This window comes from Mixophyes fleayi, chromosome 5 (assembly GCF_038048845.1).
Source record: "Mixophyes fleayi isolate aMixFle1 chromosome 5, aMixFle1.hap1, whole genome shotgun sequence".
NCBI lineage: Eukaryota > Metazoa > Chordata > Amphibia > Anura > Limnodynastidae > Mixophyes > Mixophyes fleayi.
Window position 1 is genome coordinate 17,146,320 of NC_134406.1, and position 20,335 is coordinate 17,166,654.

At 41.3% G+C, this 20,335-nt stretch overlaps 1 protein-coding gene across 6 annotated transcripts in view; it reads left to right on the top strand.

Annotated features, from left to right (window-relative positions):
- The first annotated feature begins 8,863 nt into the window (after positions 1-8,863).
- LOC142158094 (uncharacterized) overlaps positions 8,864-20,335 on the top strand; it is a 129,637-nt gene continuing 118,165 nt past the window's right edge. For 3 of the 6 annotated variants that reach the window (XM_075211728.1, XM_075211727.1, XM_075211729.1), the window contains exon 1: positions 8,864-9,155. The gene's annotated coding sequence lies outside the window, so the exon portion shown is untranslated. Of the gene's footprint in view, positions 9,156-15,639; positions 15,698-18,898; positions 18,979-19,688; positions 19,750-20,335 lie in introns of all 6 variants that reach the window. The other 3 variants (XM_075211726.1, XM_075211723.1, XM_075211724.1) reach the window with 2 other exon arrangements.

The following is a 20,335-nucleotide window of genomic DNA, read 5'->3' on the forward strand; positions in this document are numbered from 1 at the left end:
CAACCAGATCACAGGAGTTCTGAGAGAGTCCAGGAGCAACAAACAATTGAATTGGCACCAGTCTGTTGGAAAAAGCAGTCTTAAGAGGCTAGACACAGGTGATCAAGATCCAGATCAAATGATGAGGGCTTAACGCCTTGCAGGCAGCATCTAGTATGTCAAAGCAGCATCCACAGGGGAGATGTACTGCAAGCAGAGGCAGATCGCAACTGTACTCCCTTTTATGAACAGATACCAGACACTCAATAAAGCCTCAACATTTGGGCTTTTGTCACACGGCGCTTATTCGGCTTCCATAAACAAAGACTAAGACACTCACCTGTGCATCATTAGCAGACCTCAAACCCTTAGTCTTGATCTGCACATGTGCAGACTGAGTACCTGTCTGTTGCTGGCAAGATTCCTATTGGTTCTTGGTTCTGGCTCTAAACTAGAAAAGGCACCTACTCCCTTTCCTCTGGGCCTGTTGATCAAGTTACCTGTCTGAGTAGGTTCCTACCTATTCTGTGAGCCTCCACCTGGATCGTCAGTGCCTCTGCTGTGTGTTGCTGTTCCATGGGCTATACTGCTCCAGCTGCACCTGTCTCCACTGTGTTGCTGTTCCACGGGCTATACTGCTCAAGCTGCACCTGTCTCTGCTGTGTTGCTGTTCCACGGGCTATACTGCTCAAGCTGCACCTGTCTCTGCTGTGTTGCTGTTCCACGGGCTATACTGCTCAATCTGCACCTGTCTCCGCTGCGTTGCTGTTCCACGGGCTATACTGCTCAAGCTGCACCTGTCTCTGCTGTGTTGCTGTTCCACGGGCTATACTGCTCAAGCTGCACCTGTCTCCGCTGTGTTGATGTTCCACGGGCTATACTGCTCAAGCTGCACCTGTCTGCTGTGTTGCTGTTCCATGGACTATACTGCTCAAGCTGCACCTGTCTCCGCTGTGTTGCTGTTCCACGGGCTATACTGCTCAAGCTGCACCTGTCTCCGCTGTGTTGCTGTTTCACGGGCTAGATGGTCAAGCTGCATCTGTCTCTGCTGTGTTGCTGTTCCACGGGCTATACTGCTCAAGCTGCACCTGTCTCTGCTGCGTTGCTGTTCCACGGGCTATACTGCTCAAGCTGCACCTGTCTCTGCTGCGTTGCTGTTCCACGGGCTATACTGCTCAAGCTGCACCTGTCTCCGCTGCGTTGCTGTTCCACGGGCTATACTGCTCAAGCTGCACCTGTCTCCGCTGCGTTGCTATTCCACGGGCTATACTGCTCAAGCTGCACCTGTCTCTGCTGTGTTGCTGTTCCACGGGTTACACTACTCAAGCTGCACCTACCTCTGTTGTATTGCTGTTCCATGGGCTGGATCGCTTAAGCTACACTTATCTTGATTGTGCTGCTCCTACACGGGCCGTGCTGCTCAAATTACATCTAACTCTACTGTGTTACCCCTCCACGGACTGCACCACTCAAGATCATCTACTCTGCATTTGTCTCGGTGGTTCAGTGGCATTACAGGTCGTATCATCAAAGCTGCTTGTTCTTATCTCATCTTGCTGGCGGAACTGTTCCTATCTCATCTATGCATATAATGACATAACAGGGTATTCCACTCTGGCTGCATCTACTGTGATTACCTTCCTGGCTGGACTGTTACTTGTACCTCCTGTATCGTGCTGCTTCATTCGCTGTCTGGGTATAGAATTGACATTACCAGTGTGCCTACCTCACACCAGTTACTATCACTCCCCCAGGATTCTGCCCAACACCCTGGTAGGGACCGCGACCTGCGGGCGAACGCCGCTAAACCCAAGTCACCTTGCGGTGACCGCTGTTGAAAACCATTCGCTCGTTCGACTCCGTGCCCTGTTAGGGGTAACATCTGTTGGGTGGATCCAAGAGTCCAGAATACCAAACCGTGACAGCTTTTCTCTTCTTCCGTTTGTTCTTTTTTTGAAGGAACATTAATGCATCGGCTTTGAGGTTTTTTGAGTCAGGTTTAAAGGTAATAATAAATTTAAAGCAAGCAAAGGAAAGTGCAAATCGTGCCTGTCTGGAATTGACTCGTTTCGCAGACTCAATATATAACACATTTTTAAGGCCCATTTGATAGCAAGGAGTTCATGATTGTCAATGTCATAGTTGGATTCAGCTGAGGAACATTTGCACAGGGATGTAACCTCTTGTCAGTAGGATCCACTTGTGAGTGGATAGCTCCAGCACCGACATCAGAAGCATCAACCTCGATGAAAAAAGACAATTCCGGATTGGGATGATGAAGAACTGAATTTTTTTTTAAGGCAGCGAAAGCTTTAAGAGCTTGAGTAGACCAAACTACTGTGTCAGCCCCCTTTTTGGTAAGGTTAGCAATGGGTGCAACCAAGACAGAAAATAAGCGAATAAATATTCTATGGTAGCTGGCAAATCCTAGGAATCTTGGATGGCTTTAAGGTTGGTGGGCTGAACCCAATCTAAGATGACTTGACGTTTACTGAGGTCCATGGAAAACCCTTAGGGGAGATAATGTATTCAAGGAAGGAAACGTTAGCGGCTTCAAATTCTCATTTTTCTAATCTAGCAAACAACTGATGTTTCTCGAGGTCTCTGAAGAACATTCTTTACGTGACGCAGATGTAGTACTAGAGATGGGTAAGAAACCAGTATATCATCCAGATATACAATGACAAACTTGCCCAGGAAGTCACGAAACACATCATTGATTTATTCTTGGAAGACTGCTGGAGTGTTGCAAAGACCATACGGAATTACAAGATACAGTGTCCAGATTGAGTATTAAATGCATTTTTCCACTCCTCTCCCTCTTTAATACAAAATAAATTGTAGGCTCCAAGGAGGTCAGTTTTGGAGACAATGGTTGCAGAACTGAATTGATCAAACAATACTGAGATCAAGGATAACATAAGTGTTTTTGATGGTTATCTTATTTAGGCCGCTACAGTCAATACAGGGTCCAAGACTCCCATGTTTTTTAGCAACAAAAATAGAACCCAACTTCAGTGGGTGACTTGGGAGGCCTTATTAAGCCTTAACTGAGGTTCTCCTGGAGATATTGCTTTATTGCCTTATTTTCAGGACAAGACAAAGGATAAAGCCTCCAAACCAATTCAATAGCACAATCATTGCTCCTATGCCAGGGTATGGAACTACAGAGCGAACTGCCGAAAATAGCGTAACAGTACTCCCCCTTGAGGAGGGGTTAAAGAACCCCTACATCCTGTTTTTTCTGGAAATTGTTTCTAGAAGGCCTTTTTCAGCCTTTCAGTATGTACATTTTTTGCAGAGATCAAAGATCTCTTTTTTCTACCCGTAGGTCTCAGCCTCCACTGCAACACTCTGCTGCACCTTCATCAGCCTCCACTGTTCCCTGTACCTCAGATTACCTGTATCAGCTGCTTTCTTAGAGAAGACATCAAGGAATTCATGATATGGATAAGGATGATTATGAGGAACAGCCTGAAGCATCTGTACATGTAAGGACAAACAGGAGGTAGCACAAGAAGATCACCAACTAATAATTTCTCCATTAGTCCAGTTAATGAGAGGATTATGATTAAACAACCATGGATGGCCCAAGATGAGAGTAACCGTGAGGCAATTAATCAAATACAGCGACGACTGCTCTGAATGCAGACTCCTTATTTTATATGTATAAGTGAAGTTTTGTTCAAAATTTTACCCCAGACTAGGGGATTACCATCAAAACCACTGTGACAGAATGGATTGCCTTGTCTGTTGTTGCTGGGAACCGGCTGGGCTCACTTTGCCACAGTTCTCTTTCTTTATCCCAAATGCCCCCTCTAACCGCAGTAGGATGGGCTTAAGCTGCTGCCACCACTGAACTCCTTAGCGGCATCCAGAACCGCGTCCTTCTGGCTAACTGGCGGTGATAGTGTACCCACTTGCTGATACACCTGGGCTGGTACCCCTGACCTCTTGCTTCAGATCAGGGTTGTTGTGGATGGTACCCCTGGCCTATCACACTGGCCAGAGCTGCATGTAGCGGCAAAGCGTTTGTACTGAAAAGCTGGGTCCAAACCTCAGAACATCCGAAATGGATTAGATTTGGGTCTATTTGTAGGTCACAGGAAATACAGTAGGGAAGAAGTTGTCAAACTAGGATCTTGAAACAAGTGATGTTTATTCACTCTAGTGTCCTGATAAGGACAGTTCACACTGGTTGAAGGTACCATCATCATCATCAACATTTATTTATATAGCGCCAGCAAATTCCGTAGCGCTTTACAATTGGGAACAAACATTAATAAGACAATACTGGGTAATACAGACAGAGAGGTAAGAGAACCCTGCTTGAAAGCTTGCAATCTATAGGACAATGGGAGTTAGAAACACAAGGGCATGTGCTACATCATATTGCACAATGGACCAGTCAGACTGCAAAGGTAAAAGTACTGAGTGGACTGTGTGTGTTGCAATGTTGGTCAGAAGGTTGTTGTCTTGCGTTAGCAGTGTAGAGGATGGCAATAGGGTAATCTAGGGAAATTAAGATGATGGTTGAGGAATATCATAACCTTGTCTGAAGAGGTGGGTTTTCAGTGAACGCTTGAAGGTTTGAAGACTAGAGGAAAGTCTTACTGTGCGTGGGAGGGAATTCCACAAAGTAGGTGCAGCCCGGAAAAAATCCTGTAACCAGTGATCAGAAAGTCAGATGGAACTATAATGATACATTTCAGTACAAACTAGTGCTGTTTTATACATTTTTGGATACAGCCTAGCAGGGGGTAAGCCAGCCCCCTGAACTCTTTGCTGGCCCCAAGAAGTCTGAATTACTTTTAGTATCAGGATGCAATATGTTTCCGAAAACATGGATTTAAATGCAATGCAAAGTTAACAAAATTTACAATAATCTGCTATATCCCAAAACCTGCTATGTGCATTATTCGGACAGGATCTGAGATGCAGGATACAAGCCACACGGAGAGGCACCGTCTCCCCCTGCTGTGTATACAGGCCGAACAGACATGTTGGCCACTGAGATGAAAAGGTCTAATTAACATGAGGGACTTTCTTTAGAAAAGTTATACAAATCCAATCATGACATCCTGTCTCAGAAGTTCCAAATCAATACCTCAGAAATGAATGCACTTCCTATACAAAGTGCCACACGATATAATAAAATAAGTACATTTCTAATACACTATCAATGATCAGTACATTTGCAACAATATAATTTGGCACACTGTGCTAGTAATTTAAATATATTATTGCAATAATTTATATATAAGTGATCCAGCCACAACCACAAATAGTGATGGTCCATCTTGAAAAAGGGAATCTTAAGGGTTTCAGCAAGCCCAATATCCAAGAAGTACCCAGCGGCTCTGTTATCCAGGAAGGTTGAGACATCAGCAAGTTTTTCCAGAGTGTCTGGGAAGGGGTACTGGACCAGGGAGTCTTTAATCCATTCTCAAAGTCCTAAACGGAATTGACTGCACAGAGGTGGATCATTTCATTCAGTGTATGTTGACCCGCGTCTGAATTCTGTGCAGTATTCCTCCGCTGTCCTTTGGCCTTATTTGAGGGATCGCAGATGACTTTCAGCCGGAAGCTACCCTGTCAGGGTCATCATAAAAATAAACCAAGGGCTTCAAAAAATGCATCTACAGAAAGTAATTCTGGATTGTTAGGAATGAGACCGAAAGCCCATGTTTGTGGGTCTCCCTAAAGTAATGAAATAACAATTCCTACCTTTTGTTATTCAGACCTGGAATAGTTGGGCCTCAGTTTGAAATATAGCTTCTCCTTGAAGGACACCATGATAAATCCTTTGTGGTGGCAGAAACGGTGTATTCATTGCTAAGTGACTAAGGTGACACCAGTCACAGCCGGCTGTTCAGATTGCTGTATCTTAGACACGCTGGGTTGTTCGTGACAAATACCTATTCTTGTTTTTTCACAGTTTGTTGATTATGTTATAGAAACACTGAGTATGATAATGTTATAGCAATAAGTAATAATAATAATAAGCTTGACACGGAGATGTGGTTAAACTACATCAGGGGGTAAATGTATCAATCTGCGGGTTCTTCAACACCCGCGTGTTCAGCCTCTTTCGCGATTAAATTTCAAGCGGCGCTGCATTGTAAAGGGAAGTTAACTTGGGGGTAAATATACATTTACCCCCAGGGGTGTGTTTAATCCAGGGAGTGCATTGTAACATTTAAACTTTCATGAAAATTCACCTTTTAAAGGAAGCTTATCACATTTATGAATCACCTGCTCAACCTCCCTTCCTGCATTTATTATCTTTCTATGCTCAACCTTCTGGCCCCCAAACCAACATTGCTGTTTGACTGAATTACATAGCCCCACTAAGCACTCTTCCCCTTTTGTTGACATTCAGTATTGTTTTATTACTGAGTATGTTACAAATTGTACTGTGGGATACGCTTACATTATAAATAAATAAATAAATGTGAATAATATTAAATAATAATTTAGCAATGGTACATTGATATTAATGTATTTTTGCATATAAGAATGAAAAGGCACAAAACGACTGCCCTCAAGTGGGTATTTGGGAAATAGCATGCTGAAATAGTTATAACAAGTGAAACAAGTTTTTCCTCCACTGTTCGATCTCCAAAAGAGAAACTAGGGGTACATTTACTAAAAGTCGTGTTTGATGGCGGTTAGAAAGCGCCACACAACGCCAGCAGTTTAGTACTCCAAATCGCCACATTTACTATAGGGCTGTTTTAGGCTGCGATGTAAAATGCTTGGCGATATGTGGCAGATTGAAAACAGCTAAACTGCCGTCAAAACCTCCAGGAAAAAGACAGGTTTTTCTAACCTGTTTCTGATTGGCTAGAAAGCTCAAACATGCTGTTTGAGATATCTTGCCATTCAAAATATAAATCCAAATGCAAAAGTTTTGACCTGCGCACTCCAAGGATTGGGGGAGAGGAAAAGGGATGCTGCCACTACTTCAAGTGAAGAATAGCCTCTACTTCACAGTACAATACAAATTCAATACAGACAGAAGTCGGCGCAGGGGGAAGGATTGAGAGACAGAAGGAGACAAACAATATTCAAAATATTAGACTTTCCAAACTTAATGAGTCCTACCCCACTCCTTATGGGGAATGTCTCTGACGTTATCAATTTGAAATCACAGTTCTATCAGAGTATTTGATGGTACCCGTGGACACTTCTTGAAAAATGTTTTAGTTCCTCCTCATACCGATTAGCATATATGTGGGGAAAGAAGAGAAAAAGATCCGCTCATAGCGTAAAAACGTAATCTGCATTTATTAAAATATCATTAAAAACACTCACATTGAGCAGCGGTGTCTGTTCCCATAAAGGTATCTTTATAAATCAACCCTGTGAGTGTTTTTAATGATATTTTAATAAATGCAGATTACGTTTCCTGGACTCTGAACCTTTGTCTGTTGTTCTGATCTTTCTGCCTGTACCCAGACTCTGAACCTTTGCCTGTGGCCCTGACCTTCTGCCTGTACCCAGACTCTGAACCTTTGTCTGTGGCCCTGACCTTCTGCCTGTACCCGGACTCTGAACCTTTGTCTGTGGCCCTGACCTTCTGCCTGTACCCGGACTCTGAACCTTTGCCTGTGGCCCTGACCTTCTGCCTGTACCCGGACTCTGAACCTTTGGCTGTGGCCCTGACCTTCTGCCTGTACCCGGACTCTGAACCTTTGCCTGTGGCCCTGACCTTCTGCCAGTAGCCGGACTCTGAACCTGTGCTTGTTGCCCTGACCCTCTGCCTGTTACCGGATTTGCATTATCGCCTGTGACCCAGACCCGGCTTGTACCTTACGTCCCCGCCTGTGCCCTGATAGGCCAGTTGGACATTAGCATCTTTATCCACAGTCCTCTGGCCTCTCCCTCCTCCCACACCTGAGTGCTGCCGTGTGACCATAAACTTGTACTACACTGAGTGTAAGTCCTAGGGGCATCCGAGTACCTGTGAGCATGACCAGTCTCTACAGGAAAGGGGGCTGCTATAGGTGAAGACGTCATCTGCTAGTTCTACAAGTTTATGGTGCACTGCTTGCCATAACAGCATGCTGGAGATTTAAGCTGACATGTATACATTCAGTTTTAAATTATTGTATTCTGAGCTCTCATATCCCTCCTTTACCTGTGCTCTACACTGCAAACTGACAACTAAGACTACTGTAACGTTTTACATTTTTGCAACAATGTTGTAGCTCTCTCCAAAAACAGTTCTCTGCCGCCGAAAACCTGATGGTTTTAAAGCAACAATCCCATAAAATATCAGGTGTGTTTTGTTTTTTTTATATAAATCACTATAAGAATAATGTTATTTACCATTTTACCTTGTTTTTTCCTCTCCGGGCTACTATTAATGATGTATGGTTCTGGACTACCATGGTAACCACAGTCACATGGCACATGATGTAGTGAGCAGAGAAGTTTTAAGACACCCCTCTGAGCTCTGTCTGCACGGTGACATCCGCCTTCTCCCTCCACTGCCATCTCATCTTGAAAGTTGTGAGCCTGTGTCTGTGGAAGAGTCTGATTGTGTCTGTGTTTGGAAGCCATATTTGTTTGCCAAACAGTATTTTGAAAATATTATAAGGGGTATAAAGAAGCTAAGAAAGAGGAAGGAGCCCAGATGGAGCTTAGAAATATGATGGCGTGGATGCTTAAAAAGTACTTAACCTGCTATTTAAATCAAAAACATATATAATATTCCATGTGGGATTGTTGCTTTTAATTATGTTTTTTAGCCATAAGGCAGTTAAAATAAGAGTAATAATGTTTGTAGATAAATTTACTGTCAATTGGAGAATATGACTTTTTATGAAGAAAAACTGAAAGACTGATTTTAAATGTTGTATTTATGTCTGCTGAAGGCTTTGAACCATTTTCACAGTGACTTTGAACAACAAAGAATGTATAATTGCTTTGCATTTAGCCTCGTCATAAAACTCTATGATCTAATAAACATTTCAGGTGCTTTGCTGTATGTCTCTCTAGATGAACAGGTAATTTTGTGTAACTTGTGTTAATCACATCCTGTCAGAATGTTTGAGCCTCATCCAGCCTTCTCTTTGCAGTTAGCATACCACGCTTTGCCCCACCATAATATATCGTCTTCTACAATAATAATTCTATCTGCAATGTAAGGACTTACAGCACCTAAGATGGTAAGTACTTTCAGCAATATTTGTGATGTATGTTTTTTATTTTCTTTGTTCCACTCACGAGCATGAAATATGCAGCCATCATTTTTTACACTGGGAAAAGAACAATGAAACATTTCTTTTTGTTTGTTTGTTTTTTTTAAAATCTCAGTGAAGTCTAGGCAGAAGCATTAAGAAGTACTTTACTGACATTTTACAGGCATACAAATCTTTTCTAAAGTACTGGAAAAAATACCCGTGCAGACAAGATCCGTAAGAAAAACAAGTTGTTGCATCTAGTAAATTCAATAATGCTAGATAGTTCTTTATAATCAATATGGGTCTTAAATGACCACTAAACTAAAAATGTTAGTTAGCTAATATGAAGAAGTCAGTAATAGTATACATTTTAGGCACCTATCACAATTTAACTTGACATTTGCGATAAAGTTATGTGACCAGGTGAAACTTAGTCTGGGTACACACTACAGGTTTTTCAGCCGATTGTCGGGCCAATCACACGATAACGTTATTGTTGTAAACTTATTTTTATAGTGCTCTCATTTAGTACAAGAAAATGTATAACATAAGTTATTGCGTCTAGGCCATTGAGCAGGGGGAGAACAAACATCAGCCGGCAATGCAGGTCAACCTCTCCGATGCCCGGGCTTTCTGCTGAGGGCCGGTGTATGTTCAATTAAGCGTCAGAAAAGCCCATGGGCGGGTGAACTGACATTGAGGCCCCCTTTCATCTCCAGGCCATGCAGAGGTGGTATTTCCACTACTGCTGTTGATTATTTGCAATAAAGCAAAGCTGATTTAGAATGTATCACATTCAGTGTTTTGTGACATACTTTGTTATTATGTTATAATTGTTCATGAAAAAAACAGAATGCGTTGGCCTGACACTATAAAGGTGAAGAGAGATACAACCGCAATGAGGAGAAGTCTGTATCTTCAAGGCAATAACATGTATAATTGTTACTTAATTGGTGTCTGATAAAAAAAAAGCATGTTATTTGCCAACTATTGATCCTTACCTTATTTGTGATGCAGAGCAGAAATATCCATAGGAACAAACCCTTCCAGGAGTAAATGTAAATTCTCTTTGTCAAACCTGTCCTACAAACCAGTCATTGCATTATGAAAAAGTTCAGTATATATGAACTTTTAACATTTAGGACCTCATTTAGAGTCGGACACAAAGTCCGTTTAAGAAGTGTAGGAGTGGGAGTGTGCCGCAGCTTGGTAGGGTATTACGAGTGGCAAGCAACCCAAGTTGCGTCCCACTCTTAATACCCTATCGAGCTGTGAGCAGTTCCTGCAGCTAGCTAACTACTTGCGCCACCTAATTCCTGCCGCAGAGCTTTAACCCTGTTTTGACGTGTGTTGCGTCTGCGCCTCACTGCGACTAGGATGGATTTACATGGTCACGCCTTTACAGTTCCATGTTCCTCCCATTCTCTCGTAGTGAGTCGCAAGTGTTAATTGTGTCCAAGTTGCAGACGGATTTGGTGCTTTCTGTACATGCGTGGTAGTGTTTTTTGGTTAGATGCGCCTAAAACGGACTTTGCGTCCGACTCTAAATGAGTTCCTTAGAGTATTTGCTAATTCTTTGGTTTGGGTTTGAAATATATCAAAGCTATTCTTAAAATATTAAATTGAAGGTTTCAGATTTTCAATAATAGCAGATACTTGTTGGATGCTCAGGGTGCTGATTTGTAATGTTGTGCTTGAGAACAGTTTGTAACATAAAGTACATAGAAAATGTCTCCACTCTGCAAAGGACTATTGGCTCTTACCATCAGTACAATCTCCCTCAGCAATCCTCTGCAAAAATTCAAGTTGCTCACTGTAATTTTCAGTAACCAGTTTCAAGATTGCTGTACAATGGGTCTATCTTGTGTGTACAAATGGTAACAGAAATTGGTAATCTATATCAGATCTGTTTGGTGATGCACTAAAAAATGAATGAGCTCTCTGATTTCATTGAACACTTAGGACCTCATTTAGAGGCGGACGCAAAGTCCATTTAAGAAGTGTAGGAGTGGGAGTGTGTCGCAGCTTGGTAGGGTATTACGAGTGGCAAGCAACCCCAGTTGCGTCCCACTCTTAATACCCCATCGAGCTGCGAGCAGTTCCTGCAGCTAGCTAACCGCTTGCGTCACCTAATTCCTGCCGCACAACTTTAGCCCTGTTTTGACGTGTGTTGCGTCTGCGCCTCACTGCGACTAGGATGTATTTACATGGTCACGCCTTCACAGTTTCGTGTTCCTCCCATTCTCTCGTAGTGAGTCACAAGCTGTCGCAAGTGTTAATTGCGTCCAAGATGCAGGCAGATTTGGTGTTTTCTGCACATGCGTGGTAGTGTTTTTTGGTTAGATGCGCTTAAAACGGACTTTGCGTCCGACTCTAAATGAGGTCCTTAGAGTGTGTGCCAAGCATTGGACATTATTAGACTGTGGTTTGACTTTAGCCTGCACTCTATTGCTTATGTCTGAAACGTTGCTAACCCCATTGAAACAACATTCCCTGGACTTTTTAAAATCCAAGCTGCACCTTGTTAAGACAATGATTTAAAGATCTTAGGCCTGATTCATTAAGGCTCTTAACTTGAGAAGCTTCTTATTTCAGTCTCCTGGAGAAAACCATGTTACAATGCAAGGGGTGCAAGTTAGTATTCTATTTTGCACATAAGTTAAATACTGACTGTTTTTTCATGTAGCACACAAATATCAACTTTAAATTTCAGTGTACAAATAAGCTATCAAGTATTTGTGTGCTACATGAAAAAACAGTCAGTATTTAACTTATGTGCAAAACAGAATACTAATTTGCACCCCTTGCATTGTAACATGGTTTTGTCCAGGAGACTGAAATAAGAAGTTTCTCAAGTTAAGATCCTTAATGAATCAGGCCCCTAGTGCTTTTTCACCTTTCTCATAAAATCCAATAAAGTGTTTGTGAACCTCTAAACCAGGGTTGTCCAGCGCGCCTGTAAATGTGGCCCAGAAGGAGTTTTGGTTGTGGCAAGGGGGCAGCGCTCTTAATGGAAAAAAAAAAATCCTGCAAAAAAAAAGAAAAGAAACTACTTACCATGCGGTCACGTCAGCTGGTACTCCGGCTCCCTCCCTTGTCTCCTTCTCCGTGCGGCGCTCGCAGTAACATCACGCCCAACATCCATTGCGGAGCGCAGCACAGAGGAGGAGACACCCGTGAGAGAAGATCAATCAGCAGCACAGAATTGGAGAAAAGAAGAGAAGAGGACAGGAGAACAAGCCGATTAAAAGGTAAGTTAAGGGGGATTTTTTTTTATTATTTCAAGGGATGCTGACAAGTGAATAAAAGTCACCTGTTCCTGGAGCATCATGGACCTTAACTCCCTGCTACATACTTCTACTTGTATTACTAATGGGGCATTATATATTATTCTCTTTGGCCCATTATAAGTTGGTATCCCTTAACTAACATAGTGGTGTAATTATCAAAACAGGTCACAATTTGGGGTCACAGTGGTGTATATGTCAGGTACCGCAGGCCTGGTCAGGGCACCCTGATATACAATGCCTGACTTAAATGATATTGCATCGAAACAATACAAAAAGTGATTATAGTATAATAACTAGAGAGGATTTTTTGAACAGGGCGATTGAAAGGTAAGTATAGGGGGATTTTTTTAAAAAAGTGATATATATATATATATATATATATATATATATATATATATATATCACTTTTTTCTCATATATATATGTATGTTAACTATGTTTTCTCTGGCTTTTTGGATGATCAGCTATCATTATTGTTAGTGTATCTTAAGTGCGGCCCAAACCAACTCGTCGTCTGCCAATGTGGCCCAGGGTAGCTAAAAGGTTGGACACCCCTGCTCTAAACTTTTGACCACTGCTGTTTCATTACTCATGATCCAAAAAAAACATATTTTTATATGATTTTAATAACTTTTCTTAACACATCCATGTACATTATTACAAGCATTATTTTATTCATTCAAGATAACCACTTGAAGTTAGTTTGATGTAGCCACTGGTTTATTTAAGGCACATCTTCACCTCTTAACCTTAAAATATTAAAAAAAAATTCTATCTGTTGTCTGTCTGACCACATATAGTTTGGCCTTGTTGATCTACATGATGTGAAGGCTTTTTTAACACTAGGTGCCACAGTCATCTTTGAACACAATTTGAACGCAACTTGCGTATAAAGAACCTGCACGTAACCTGTACGTTCATATTCCAATACAAGCAGGATCTCAAGATACATTTCCGTTTCAATCTGGATATAAGTACACTCTGGCTATACGCTACTTGCCGTATGTAGACAGACAGAGCATAGTGTACTTTTTATACTATGATCATTAATAAAAATATTGTTTTTAAAAAATCCTTTTTTTGCATGAAATACATAATTCAGGATGTTTTTAATGCTTACTGTACATAAAATGCATTTTTACAGTTTCTCTTACTTGCAAACACATGTTGTGGCATGCATACGTGTTGTCATCGCTATCAGTCGGCACTTACACCTGCCCTATAGATGGTGCAAATGATACAGCAAAAAAACACGTAAGTTGTCCTGAACTTGAATCGACCACCAATCTACGCAAACACGCCCTTGGTACACCCTTACTGTATATTGCTTACGTCCCTCAGCCTCTTTCATTGGCTACAATCAAATGCCACTTTCCTCCCCTATTCCAACCTCAAGTCGTAGGCAGCCATAAGCATCATATGCGTTTGGACATAAAATGCATGCAATTGCGTTCACTGGCGGAAGTCCTGTCCTGGCGCATGTGCAGAGCTATTTCATGCAAGTTACGGCACACAAATGGACTTATGTCCGAAGATGGATCAGGCCCTAGATGTGCAACTTGCATCTCTTTTTTTCTTGATGTCAATCATCATTGCTAATACGTTTTGAGTTCCTGGTAGCTTGTTCATAGTTTATGGTGACTATTCATGCTTAAGGAACCTTTCTGACGCATGATGCCAGCCATTAAATCTATCATCATCAAAGGAAAACTCACTTTAGTAGGACACTGTATCAAACCTGGACACTGTATCAAACCTGTACCCTTTGTTTCTAAACAAATTTTACAAAGTGCGTTTTTATATTCATCCTTATACACGAGCCACTTTAAATTTGAATTGCACTTTTCTTCAAATTAATGCCCTTTTTTATGTTACGCTGCTATCTCTGCTGCTATTGCTACTGCTTGTTCCTTGTTATTATATAGCACATCAACAGATTGCTTTGTATCACTCTCATTAACTCCCGGATGCTACAATGTTCTGTTTCTTTCTCTGCTGTTTTCCGAGCTACAAATGTATCCATGTTAGACGTTGAATTGGAACCTCTGTTGACTGCATCAATCCTTTGTTACATTGTGAGATGTATCCAGAGTGACATCAGCAACATCCTAATTGGTTGCTTGTCCAGGCGCACAAGGAGACCTGGGTGCCAGCACAGAGCAAATCCTTCAAATAGCACGTTTCAACCTATAAGGTGCAAACTACTTTGCATTAATGACTGGGTATCATATTATTAGATATTTGATGGAGTTCCAATGGAATGTAAGCAGTTACCGTCCTCACTCTTCATCACATCTTCTCTTGGTTGCATATCTTAAGCTGGGAACACACCTGTGCAATCTTACTTCCATTTCTGTAATGATGTCACCAACAATTGAAAGACCCAATGAGCATGCAGATTCATGTGTACACACCTACACAATGTACCTTCAGATCTGTGATCTTCATCTCTCATAACCAACTGCTGAAATGATCTCTGCACACTCTGCAGATATCTGCCTACATTGCTGGTCGTGAGTGCGTACACACTTCTACATGTGGCCGACATCACTCCATCGTTGATCATGATTTTTAGGAAGTTTGTAAAACCAAAGCCATAGATGCAATGTGTTTTGGTAAAATAAAACATGATCGTTGGAGCGTACACACTCTGACCAAATTGTTGTGAATCTCTCTGTCACATCTATTGTTTCATGTTGTTGACTTATATGCTGTTCTGAAATCTTAAAAAAATACAACAAAAAGCTGTCTAGGAAAAATAATAAGGTTGAGTATCTAATGTGCCAGCTTTCTAAGAATTGAGTATCTTATGAACTGTGGTGCATATTTTATTGCCTACCATGTTGTTAAATCACAAATTTCAAACTCAGAAGACAATTGGTTTAAAACAATAGTAAATTTTTATCAAAGTCTGCATCCATTGTTCTCTCCTGAATTGTTTGTGTTACTCCCCTGACGGAATCTCATAAATGTTCTAATCTCTTTATGTTATAAACTCCCTGTGTATTCATTGGTGTAGCAGCTTCTGGGATATTATCATTCCTTAGATAATGTGCATGCCTAACTATTATCCAGTTAGTCTCAGACCTTCCCTACAAACCTTCTCTACTATCACCTACAGCTGAAGAAGCAAGTCTGTAAGTCAATGTCATTATTTATTCTGTCACCTCTTGTCACAGGAGTTGTAGGCAGAGGTGAGCCTAGTGAGAACTGATACGTTGTTACCGAACTGAAAAGGTAAAACGCACTAATTAGTTTTCATACATGCATGTTACAAATCTGGCGATTACAGGAGAGATGGATCAGCTGTGGCTTCCCAGCTCGTTGCCTCATCCTAGTCTATAAATGAAAGTGCAGAATAAAGTTAATCTATTATTTATATATTGTAGTCTATTTTGGTGCCTTTATGTGTTGTTTAATTGTATTATAGTGTTGTGGAACTCTGTTTTGCTACAATTGTATGTCTCAGTAATGTCTGCAATGGCTGGACTGTCCAGTTTTGTGGGAGAGTTGTATTATTTTTCCATGAAATTTGTTTGTGTATGTTTTGTCCCTACAAAGGCAACATAAAACTGTAAGGAAACACAATGGGGCTGTAATGTGTCTGAACGTCGCTTTCAGCAGAGACATGCACAGTTTAGAAGTACAGTTACTGATAACATTGCAGAGGAATGCTGGACCACTTACACTCTGAGCATTGGTTGTCCTGCTATTAGCTGGAGTCCCCATACGTATGCAGTCCATAGGCATACCTTATTTATTATAGGAAGTTCAAAATGGCAATGTTTTAGTCTTAGTTGAGCATAATACATTTTACAGATTAAACTGAAATGAAGATGGAGATTCACAGTTTAAACAGCAAATTTATTCAACCTACTTGGCCATTCCAATACGGTATAAGTCTTCAGAAATGAGGGAAGTCCATAGAGAAAGTAAAAGTAACGACACAACATGATTATGAACATTCAGCTGGTTAGATTTATGTGATTGTTCAATGAATATTAAGAGGTTTATTGCTTTATGAAATCCATGTTCATAGTAAAAGAATATAAGGTACCTTAAGTGTATTTAAATTTTCATTTACATTTTTACATGAGTTTAACTTGCATTGCACTGCAGTGTATTTTAAGAACGCTTCTTGTTCCGATTCAGTGCTTTTGATGCTCAACGGCTGAGTTTCTCTCAATGTTGTCACATGTTAAAAACAGTAAGTTGTGCTTAACAAGCATTATATTTGCTTTTCCACATGCGTTTGCCTTGAACATGATAACTTTCGGGTTTTTGCCGCAGACGCATATTTAAAAAACACAGGTTGGATGCAGGGCTGCCAAGAGGAATTCAGGGCCCCAGTACAACAACTTCATAGGGACCCCCTTATAGTTGAGCATGGTAAAAAAGTGGGGGTGGTCGTGCAGTTGGGGGCGTAGCTGTGCATCATTAGGGCGGGGCTAGCAGGTGAAAAGTATATAGTAGTATATGTGTGAACATAAAGAGTTTGCAGACTTACATTAGGCAAAACAGTCACAAAAAATTTGGATTGTCCCACTAGATTCACAACATTTCACAGACTCTCCTGCTCTCTCCTACCTGTTCTTTTCACTTTCACCACCTGTGGCTGGTGGTTTCTTTAGTTGCGACTTGTCTGGGTCCTGGAATGTTGAGGGCCCTATGTGGAAAATAATGGGTACATTTAGAAAATTCCATCCAGCCCCGGCGTTAAATCAATAGTGCCCACGAGTAATAATTAGGCCTTCCTTCAGCCCCAACATTAAAATTATAGTATTCCCATTTAATAAATAAACCCATTTCCCTTCCTCAAAACAGCTCCAGCAATAAATTAATAGTATTTTCATTTCATAAATATATACCTATTTCCCACAACCATCGCTGCCATTAAGTAATTCCTTGTCACATTTAATAAAGAAACCTCATTGCCACAAGCCCCCTGTGCCATCACATGCCCTCCATGCTGCTTTCCCCCCTTCACCTGGCCCCATTCATCACACTGTGCCATGCTGTCCCCCCTTCATCACTCTGTGCCATACTGCTCCCTCGCCTCCTCTTCATCACTGTGCCATGCTGTCCCCCCTTCTGCATCACACTGTGCCATGCTGCTCCCCCCACCCTGTCCTTCATCACACTGTGGCATGCTGCCCCCCTTCTTCATCACACTGAGCCTGTCTCTCCTCCCTCCTTCATCATCACAGTGTGCCTTTCTGCTTTCCTCACCTTACCTCTGTTCCTTTACTTACCTTTGTATTTGCTTCTGTCATCTATTTTCTTTTCTTCTCCTCTGTCTTCTATCTTCTTGCTTCTGTCTTCTTGCTTCTTGCTGGGTCCTCTCTGCACCACTCCTCACTGAATGTCGGACATGACGTGATGACATCACGCGCGACATTCAGTGGAAACGGAGGAGGGAAGAGGGACGCCGGCGCCGCGATCATGTGAGTATTTGTATACTTATATGATCACGGCACTGGTGCCCCGCTCAAAAAAAAAAAAGTCAAACAATTAGGTTAAAATCCCCTCGAAAAAACGTCGACAGTGAGGGGTCGGGTCCTCTGGCATGCCCCGGTAAGTAGTACCCACCTCTCTCGGCGGCCCTGGTTGGATGCACCCTCACAGCCACAATAAGACTCATTACAAGGTACTACTCCTGCTATGCCTCGCAGGCCTCATGCAGCTGCTGGTTGTCCATCAGTGATTTAGGTGAAGGTAGATGGGCCATTAGATGAAGGTAAGCAGTTTGTCCATATTACTTCAATATGCCGTTCATATAGGATAGGTACTTAGCCAAAATATTTTATAAAAATTATACTTAGGAGACTGATTTTGTGTTCTTGGAGTACAATTTATGAATCAGACTTATTTTCCTGTCTTTAAGTCCCAACACTCGGGAGATTATGGAACCGCCTTCACTTTCTGCCACAAAATGAGGTTCCGATTTCAGGCACATTTAAATCAGCGTTTCAGATGTTAGAATCAAGTAGAATTACCTGAACAGTAGTTTGTGTCCCTAGTCCCTGTCTAATGTTACAATGGTCCAAACAAACTGTCATTCTTAACTCAGACCCATAAATGGCCACCTTGTGTAGATTTTTTGCTGTTTACATTAATTAACATTTACCCTCTGCGTAGCTGGTTTTGTTTGTTAGAAACACTAGTAGAAAAGAAGTTTTAAAATTAGATTTCTTGTACCAATTTCTTTTATATATATATATATATATATATATATATATACACTAAATGTCAGGTGATACCCACCACAAACTATTAATATTTATAGAATGTTCACAGCCTGTCAAAATTAGCAAAAAGTGTAATTTTTTAAGTACAATTGCCCTGGATCAGAGCATCTATTTGTTATAAGTTGTCTGTACATACAGGATATCTGCTGGTTTTAAGTGGGCAGGGATATAACAACATGTATTCAATTAGATCATCGGATCACTGCAGCACAGAATATTTCTGGAAATTGATGACCCGAACTTGTGGGAGGTTGTGACCTGTATACTTGTGTAAGTAAAGACAGGACTGCATGTGACAGAGACTATGTTATGTGAGGAGGAGAATGGAGATAAATGGAAAGTCTTAGAGTTAGATCGTTAGCAGAAAAGAGTTCTCCAACAGCACAGAGCAGTGATTGGGGTGTAGAACGTACCTGAATATCTAACAAAGTTCACACATACAGCATCATTATTAGTGCATTACAGAAAAGCACGTTAGTAGCAGTTTGATGATAAATGGCAAAACAGTATCACTATGGAATTGGCAAACGGCTGAGTAAAGACACGGTAGATAATGAGTTAAACGGCTTGTTTGTGGAAGCCATGCTTTTTTATGGTATCATTAATGTCAAATGTCATTGACTTGCAATGAGTCAAACCAGATCAACAACTATTTACCGTGAATCATAAGTAGTAATTGTACAAATTCCTTTTAAAAATTGTTAATAAACATGGATGAAATCCGTTTTAGCTAATAAACAAGCTATGGGTATGTGATATGTGTGTATGCTTATCTTATGGTAATTGTACATCTTTGCTGTAGGCTTATATTTTGTAGGTGTAGTTCATTCATAGCCTATATAGTAATTTGTTGTTCTCTGCAGGTTGCTTGTTAAACTTCTATGCTCTGTCTTCAGCACTCTAGTACTTTGAGGAGTCTTTAACTCTTTTAGTGCCACTGTTGTAGGTTTTATAGTGATGGCTATTTATTTATTTATAAGGCGCCACGGATTCCGTAGCGCCGGATACAGAAGCAAGTAAAAAATAGATGAGGTAACACATGTAAGTAGCACAGATGAGTGTGAGTAATGCTATGGGGACTCACAGAGTGCAGTAAAAGAAGTGACAGGACATACGAGGGAGAGTAGACAGACATAGGACAATAGATAGAGAAGACCCTGTCGGCGAGGTCTTACATTATAAAAGGAGGGATGGTGAGAGACAGTAGGACCAACTGGGAGTAAATAGAGATGACAGGCAAGGAAGAGGATGTGATGGATAGAATGGTTAGGAGATGGTAGGATAGACAAGCTTGAAAACGTGAGTTTTGAGTGATCGTTTGAAGGTTGGGGGAGAGTCAAGTGAGAGGGGTAGGGAGATCCAAAGATTTAGGGCAGCATGGCAGAATTCTTGGAGGCGAGAATGGGAGGAGATAATGAGAGGGAAATTGAGGTGGTGGAGCAGAGTGGTCGGGTATGTATGTATCTCGAGACAAGGTCAGAGATGTAAGGGTAGTAGTGTTGGTAAGGGTTTTGTAAGTGAGGGTAAGGAGCTTGAGCTGAATTCTGAAACGGATAGGGAGCCAATAAAGGGATTTACACAGAGGAGAAATGGAAGAGGTGAGGAAGATGAGCCTAGAGCCTAGCTG